Here is an 8,980-nt window from a genome sequence, read left to right as displayed (position 1 = left end):
GTCCTGGTGGTGAGGAAGTGGCTTGATTGCAGGGTTCAAAGCCATGATTTTTGATCATTGTGAAATAGAATTTGCTCCTATGTATTTCCAGAAATTTCAATTTCTTAGAATCCAACTTCTCTATACAGTTTCAGAATGCTCCATTTACTAAGCTTTTGCTCTATCTGATGTACATATGGTTTTTCCCTTGGTCTATTTTCGTATGTTCCCACAGTTCTTCCCAAGCTTGGATCAGAAATATTTGAAAACTTCCATGTCTTTTACTGGACCACTTTAATTTCTTAAAAATTATTTCTTCTCAAATGACATATCATGCCAAGTAAAATTTCCCTAGACTTCCTGAAGGAATAACCATGAGTTGTATTACTCAGATGGATAAAACTACACTTGACATCTAACATCTTTTATATAATTTCATCATAGAGGAAAATACAAAATCACAGTTTCCACATTGGGTCTGTTGTCATTCCTTTTTACTCCTTAACTGCTCTTCTGATGACACAGACTTTAGCATCGTCTCCCTTAAGTCTCAGCCTATGGATAGTGATGCTACAGGCTAAGAATGCCTGCGACACTCACCTGGACCCAAGATACTTGTCACTCAGAACTGAACCAATGTTATGGATGAACTCTTTCTCTTCATTATTATTATTGTTGTTGTTTATGTTGTTAACATATAATTGATATCATGTTGCATTAATTACACGTGTACAATGCAATAATTCAGTATTTGTGTGTATTGCAAAGTGATCAGAATAAGTCCAGCTAACATGCATCATCATATACAGTTACAAACTTTCTCTCATGATGACAGTTGCCAGGATCCCCTTTCCCAGCTTCTTTCAAATGTACAATACAGTTTTTTTTCGCTAGAGTTGCCATGCTAGACTTGACATCCCCATGACTTACTCATTTTATAACTGGAAATTTGTACATTTTGACACTTTCGCCCATTTCACCCATTCCCCACCCCCTTGCTCAGGCTACTACCAATCTGTTCTGTATATCCACAAGCTTGGTTTGCTTTTGTCTTGTTTTTAAGATTCCACATTTATGTGAGATCATAGTATTTATCTTCCTCTGTCTGACTTATTTCATTGAGCATAATGCCCTCAGTGTCCACCATATGGAGATACATATGTTTTATATTTGCATTTCCCTGGTGAATAGTGATGTTGAGCATCTTTACACGGACCTGTTGGCCAGCTATATGTCTTCATTGGAAAAATGTCTATTCACGATCTTCTGCCCATTGTTTAATCAGATTGTTTGTTGATACTGTTGAGTTGCATGAGTTCTTCATGTATTTGAGATATTTACCCCTTAGATACATGATTTGCAAATATTGTCTGTCATTCAGAAGGCTGCCTTTCCATTTTGTTGATGGTTTCTTTTGCTGTGCAGAAATACTCACTTTGAGGTAGACTTTGTTTAGTTTTGTTTTTGTTCCCTTGCTTTTGGTGTCAAATCTTAAAATTCATTGCCAAAACCTATATGTTTTCTTCTGGAAGGTTTATAGCTTTGGGTCTTACATTCAATTCTTTAATCCACATTGAGTTAATTTTTGCCTGTGGTGTAAGATAGTGACCCAGCTGCATGTTTTTGCATGTGGCTGTCCAGTTTACCCAACACCATTTATTGAAGAGACTGTTCCTTCCTTATTATATATTCTTGTCTCCTTTGCTGTAAACTAGTTAACCACTAATCTGTGGCTTTGTTTCTGGACTCTCTATTGAGTTCCATTGACCTGTGGGCTTTTCATGCCAATAGCATGCTGTTTTGGTTACCATAGCTTTCTAATATAGTTTGAATTCAGGGAGGATGATGGTCCAGTTTTTCTCTTTTTCTCAAGATTGCTTTGGCTATTTGGGGTGTTTGTGATTCCATACAAATTGAAAGAGTGTTTGTTCTATTTCTGTAAAATATGTCATTGTATTTTTGACAGGGATTACACTGAATCCACAGATTGCTTTCAATAGCATGGACATTTTAACAGTATTAATTCTTCCAATCAATGAACATGGAATATCTTTCCATTTCTTTGTGTCTTCAATTTCATTCAACAATGTCCTAAAGTTTTCAGTGTACATGTGTTTCACCTCTTGTTAAATTTATTCTTAGGTATTTTATTCTTGCTGTTGCAGCTGTAAATGGGATTGTTTTCTTGATTTCTCTTTCTGAGAGTTTCTTATTTGTGTATAGAGTTGCAATCAAATTTGTATATTGACTTTATATCCTGCTGAATTCATTAGTTATAACAGATTTTTTCTTTTAAACAATTCATTGAATTACAATGACATACAAGAAACTGAAAATATTTAAAATACAAAATTTTCTGAATTCAAGTAATCATACAAAAATTAAGAGTGCATACTGCATGAGTCCATTATATATAATTAAAGAAGTGCACGAAAGCTTGAAAGATTTGTTATATATTGTTAAAAAAATGTTATCAACCTGAAAACTCTGTTTCCTTATATCTAATTTAGGTGGAGCTTGTTAGGAATAAATACAGGGTTTGGAAGTATTTGGTGAGTCCAAGAAGTCTTTCATGGGTAAGGAGCATAAGCACATACATGTATGTATGCATTTGTACCTTACATCCTACAAATACACTCTTACACATGTATGTACAAAACAGACTCAATAATTCCATCTCTTATGTTGAAAGGAAATCTGAAAGAAATTTGGAGAGAATAGAAATCAAAAGAGTGAATGTTTGAATTAGCATGAAATTAAAAGAATATATTTAGATACAAAGACTTAAAGTAGAATGGGAAAACATTAATTTTGGTAATGAATTCCTTTTTTAAATCTCGATGCATAAACAGCTCAATGTCACAATTTATACAAAAAAAAAAAAAGAATTTACATTTCAATGTAAAGTCACAGGGCACCAGGCTGGCTCAGTCAGTGGAGCAAGCAACTCCTTTTATTTTCTTTAAAGATTTTATTTTTAAGTGATCTCTACAGCAACATGGGGCTCAAACCCACAATCCTGAGTTCAAGAGTCCCGCGCTCCACCAACAGAGCCAGTCAGGCAGCCAGAGCATGCAGCTCTTGATCTTGGGTCCTGAGACTAAGACACATGTTGGGCACAGAAATTATTTTAAAAATAAATAAAAGGGGCAATTGGGTGGCTCAGCCAGTTAATGATTTTGGCTCCCAGCATGATCTCAGGGCATGGATTCAAGCACCATGTCAGCTCCATGCTCAGTGGGGAGTCTGCTTAAGGATTCTCTCTCCCTCTCCCTTTGCCCTTCCCCTGGTTCACCCATGAGTGCACTCTCTCCCTCTTTCTTTCCAAAACCAATAAATAAATATTTAACAAATAAATAAAGTAAGTAAGTAAGTCACATTTATATTTTAGCAAGGGGGAAGTCACCTTCTCCATTCCATTTCAGCAATGGAACAGAAGCTCCAAATTGACTTTATTCTTTTTTTTCTTCCAGTTAAGATTGGATTTTAACACAAAATGCCCTTACTCGAGAGGAGAGAAATAAATCAATTGAAAACCCAAAATTTGTTTTCCTTCAAAACAATAAATGTCTGTATTACATTCCTATTTCGCTGTAACAAATTACTACACTAGAGGCATCAAAGAAACAAATCTATGCTCTTACTGTTTTTGAGGTCAGAAGGCTGAAGTAAGACTCAGTGGGCTAAAATCAAGATGTCTGCAGGGCCTGCTTCCTTCTGGACACTCCAGGAGAGACTCTTTTCTTTCCTATCGCAGTTTCTATTGACAAGCATTCTTGGCTCATTGCCCTTTCTCCATCTTCAAAGCCAGAGACATGGCATCTTCATATCTCTCTCTGATCCAACTATTCTGCCTGCTTCTCCCACATTCAGAGGACCATGGTGATTACCTTAGCTCCACCTGCATAATCTTGGCCAATCAGCATAAGGCCAGCTGCTAGCAGCCTTAGGCCATTTGCTACTTAATCTCCTTTTTCCTATTAAAACTAACATATTCAAAGTTTCTAGGTATTAGATTGTGGATGACTTAAAGAGGCTTTTATTCTGCCTAGTAGAAAGTCTTTTCCAGAAGTATTTTATTCAGTGCCACTCAAGAGTCCTTCTATAAAAGGAACAGAGAATTTATCACAGCTCCTAGAAGTGACTGGACATACTAGACATTTAAAATTTTATGCAAACGTGATTTCTTTCATTATTATTTTATTTTTTGTGAAAAAGACCTACAACCACCTGCACCGTACTCTATTATAGGGTCACAGCTTTGCTACTCAAAAAGTGGTCCACAGACCACGACCTGCAGCAACAACATCACTTAGGAGCTTGTTAGAAATGCTGAACTCATATAATTTAAAAATTAATTAATTAATTAAAATTTAAAAAAAATAAAAAAGAAACGCTGATCTCCTGGGCCCACTAGCACCTGCTAAAGCAAGATCTGCATTCAAACTACAATCCTGGTGATTTACAGGCACTTTGAGATTGGACAAGTGCTGGTCTAGAGTACATTTTCTCACATTCTTATTTGACCTTTGAGGCAGGGTCATTATTTGTGTTGGGAGCTGTCCTGCTCAGTGGAGGTGTTTAGCAGCGTCCCTCAGACATTGCCAGATGTGCCCAGGGGAAAAGAACCACCTATGGTTGGAACCATTGGCACAGAGATTGAAAACTGGGAGCAACCTGAGAGAATGTTATCAACAGCCATCCCTTTCTGCAATGATAACTTTGAGAAGTTCACTAAATTCTTCAAGCCCCATGCCTCCGTGGGGAATTGAGTTCACACTCGTCCTTCCTCACAGAATGGACTTCTATAAAATTAAATCAGGCAATTCCTATAAGGTGCTAAACTCAGATTATAGTGTAGAAAAAGATATAAATATATCTCTTACAATTAGCAAATATTTTATCCTGACATACTATGTCCTATCTCTCAACTTTTGATAGAAGTATGAAATTCCTAATTGTTTTGGCAATATTGTCATGAAGTCAAGGAGTGTGGTGCCCAGGGTTTTATATTAAAAGAACAAACATCATCTTTGTTGAAAACAGGAAAATTAACTTTCTACGGATAATGTATTATCCACCACAAGTCAATGTTTTGAAGGACGTAAACGACCTACTCAGGACCAATTCCTCAGTCTTAAACAGGAGAAAACATTCATTCAGGAGTGAGATAAGGTGCTGGGAGTTTAGACATCTGAAAGGAGAAGAAGTGATAGAAAAAGGGTAAGAAAAATTGACTTTACTTGGCTTATCACCCAGTTTCCTAGGAATAGAAATTCAACAGAAAAAAATTTCCTTTCTGTCCAAACTAGTGTCCCGCGGGGAAATCATATGCCTACAGGTGGGAGGAACAGGAGGGAAATGATCCTAATGAGCAGACCGAACCAGCTGTAAATACTCCTCTGTTGCAGTCCTGCAGCACAGGCAACCTCGGGCTGGACAAGACCTGGTCATCTCTTGTGCAGTCCTGAGTCTGGATGGGGCACTGGAGTCTGACTCATTCCTGCTCTCTTGTCTGGGGACAGAGCTCCATCCTCCATCATCTACCAATCAGACAGGTATTCTTTTTTTTTTAAGGTTTTATTTATTTATTTGACACAGAGAGAGACAGCCAGTGAGAGAGGGAGCACAAGCAGGGGGAGTGGGAGAGGAAGAAGCAGGAGGAGCCTGATGTGGGGCTCGATCCCAGAACTCCAGGATCACGCCCCAAGCCGAAGGCAGACACTTAACGACTGCGCCACCCAGGTGCCCCCAGACAGGTATTCTGATTTCCACATAGCAACTTTCTTCTCAGAGACCCCATCTAGATGACCTTTACCAGCCAGTAAGGACTTCAGGAGAAGGTCAAGAGAATGAAGGTCAAGAGGTTTTGGCTGTAGTCACTTTAAGGCCAATCCAGCCTGGCCCAGAGCTGAGAGTTTGCTATGGCTATTTGCTGGCTTGATTAAGAAATTTATGATGGATTCATTTATGTATATATGATGCTAAATATAGAAGTGAATATTCTATTCAGAAATGCAAATTTCAGTGTTAACAACTAAATCATAATAATGGAAACCCAATTATATGGGACATGGGAAGCATAAATATAGAACATGAGACCTAGGATCTTTGCAATTAACCAGAGTAGAAAAGTCAAGTATTAGCTGTGGAGGGATACACAGTGAAGTTAGGACATGCTTTTTCATATTTCATACTTAAGATGGGACATATTAGACTACATTTCTGTACTGAGGAGAAAATCCAGATAAAAGAATTCTCCAAGGTACTTCCTTGCAAGAGCAGTTCATGAAACATACATATCACAGTACCTCCTCTGTTGAGTATTCAAATGAAATTTTTTACATGGATTATTTGAAAAAGGGTATACCAGTGAGCTTCCTTTACAATTACCTCATTACCTATGAGCCTGAATATGTCCTGACTTACTTAGCCACCCACTTTCTCCGTTGAAAATTGTCTGTGGGAGTCCTTGGTGTTTGCATAGTGGGATCAGAGAGGTATATTCCTGTTTTTATTGCATTCTTTCAAGCAAAGATTTGCTGGTCATTTCACCAATTTAGCTTCCTGCCATTTTCCTTTTTTATGTATGTGTAGATGCATTTGTGCAGAATGTGTGAGAGTGTATAAATTTTGTGTGGTAAATTCTGTGAGTAGTCATATTCCACTGTTTTTTTTAAAGAATTTGTCACCTTAATATTCTTCACTTGTGAATACCTGTTTTCCAAACCCTGAAAGTGAATGTCCTTCTGCATACTTATTGCTTACAAATTACCCTTTATACATATATTCCAACTAGTGTTCACGTCTCTGTATTCCTTATTGTTCCTTTTAGCCTTTTATTATTGGATCTCTTTCTAAAATAGAAATGCCATCACTTGAAAAGCATTCTACTTTATGTTTGACCAAGAAGAACATTTACCTTCCATAAGCATACTTGTCTCATATCTGTTCATGTGACATGAAACTAAAACTTTAAATACTACTTTCTCTCCATATTAAAAGACTTTTTCATATTTTTTTTAGTCCTTAGTCCCTGGCTATCTAATGTAGATTTGGACCCATGTTGAGTTCATTTAATTATTACTCTTTAAAATCTCTGTGTTCTGATGTTGGTTTTGGGGGCACTTAGGTGGCTCAGTCGGTTAAGCGTCTGCCTTCGGCTCAGGTCATGATCCCAGGATCCTGTGATCAAGTCCCACATTGGGCTCCCTGCTCAGTGGGGAGCCTACTTCTCCCTCTTCCCCCTGCTCATGCTCTATGTCTTTCTCTCTCTCCAAGTAATTTTTTTTTAATCTTAAAAAAAAAATAAGTTGGTTTTGGACCTTCCTTCAATTTCATTTCAGACAGTTGTTTTGAGCCACTCTGCTTCACCTAAGTGCAGTTTCATTGTCCTTTCTTTCAAAAGTTTCATTTCTTTTAAAACTATTCTGTGTTATGCACACTTACCCATTCACACACGTTCAATTTGAATGTATAAAGAGACAGCTGTGTGTATCGTAACTACTCTTTATGTCCGGCACAATCTTTTTCTAGCTTTTTCTCCCCCAGCCTTCTGACTCATCAGTACCTTATACTTATCCCTCTAGTCAACCAGTGTAATGCTGACTCATTATTTCAATGCCTGCATGATACTTCATGGTGTGGTTCTGCCCTTTACACTCTCGCGGGTCTTTCATATTTTTTCTCATTAAATTACTATTATATTAATGCCCCTAAATATTTTTACTTTTTATTATTATGTTTAATTAGCCAACACACATTACATCATTAGTTTTTGATGTCATGTTCAACAATTCATTAGTTGCATATAACATCCAGTGCTCATCACAACACATGCCCACCTTAATCCCCATCACCCAGTTACCCCATCCCACCACGACCCTCTGTACTGTAGCCCTCAGTTTGTTTCCTGGAGTCCAGAGTCTATTGTGGTTTGTCTCCCTCTCTGATTTCTTCTCATTCAGTTTTCCTTCCCTTCTGCTATGGTTCTCTGCACTCTTTCTCATGTTCCACATATGAGTGAAACCATATGATAATTGTCTTTCTCTGCTTGACTTATTTCACTTAGCATAATCCCCTCCAGTTTCATCCATGTCAGTGCAAATGTTGGGTATTCATCCTTTCTGATGGCTGAATAATTTTACATTGTATGTATGAACCACATCTTCTTTATCCATTCATCTGTTGAAGGGCATCCCAGCTCCTTCCACAGTTTGGCTATTGTGGACATTGCTGCAATGAACTTTGGGGTGCATGTACCAAATATTTTTAAACACTTAATACAATGTTTCTCAAAAAAAAGATGATTTTGTCCCCCAGCAGACATTGAGTAATGTTTGACGACATTTTGGGCTGTCACACTGAAGAGGGGTGCTGGAGGCCAGGGACACTCTAAACACCCTATAATGCACAGTACACACACCACCACAGAGAACTCTCTGGCTCCAAATATCCATAGTGCAGAGGCTGAGAAAACCTAGGTTAAAGAATATCTGTATTTTTAAAAATATTTTAAAGTAATCTCTACACCCAACATGGGACATAAGTTTACAATGCCAAGCTCAAGAATACCACGCTATATAGACTGAGCCAGCCAGGTGCCCCAAAGAACATCTGTATTTTCAATATTTGTAACTGTCTTCAGATCCTCCCTGAGACATATAACACTTCACAATTCTGTCAGCAAAATTAGAAAGTACCTCTTTGCTAATTGTTCAAAAATTCCAGCCCAATCAATGTGACAGCCCTTTGAGTGTTTTCTCAGGGTGATGGGTGTGAAAGAGATTTCTTGTTGAATATTTAAACTATTAGTGAGCTCGAGTGAAGATTCCTAGATTTGATCTACAAGTTCATTTGTCTATTGCTATTATTATGTGTCCACATATGATATGCCTATTATCTGTAATTATCAGCATTTCGAAAAATTATTGTAAATCACAGCTTCTCTACTGACTTTTAGTTAGATATTTTTGGTCATAATATAGTTTTAAATTTTACT

Source organism: Ursus americanus, chromosome 14, assembly GCF_024610735.1.
Source record: "Ursus americanus isolate L20-20 chromosome 14, mUrsAme1.1.p, whole genome shotgun sequence".
NCBI lineage: Eukaryota > Metazoa > Chordata > Mammalia > Carnivora > Ursidae > Ursus > Ursus americanus.
The sequence above is the reverse complement of the archived record's forward strand: the minus strand, read 5'-3'. Positions refer to the sequence as shown.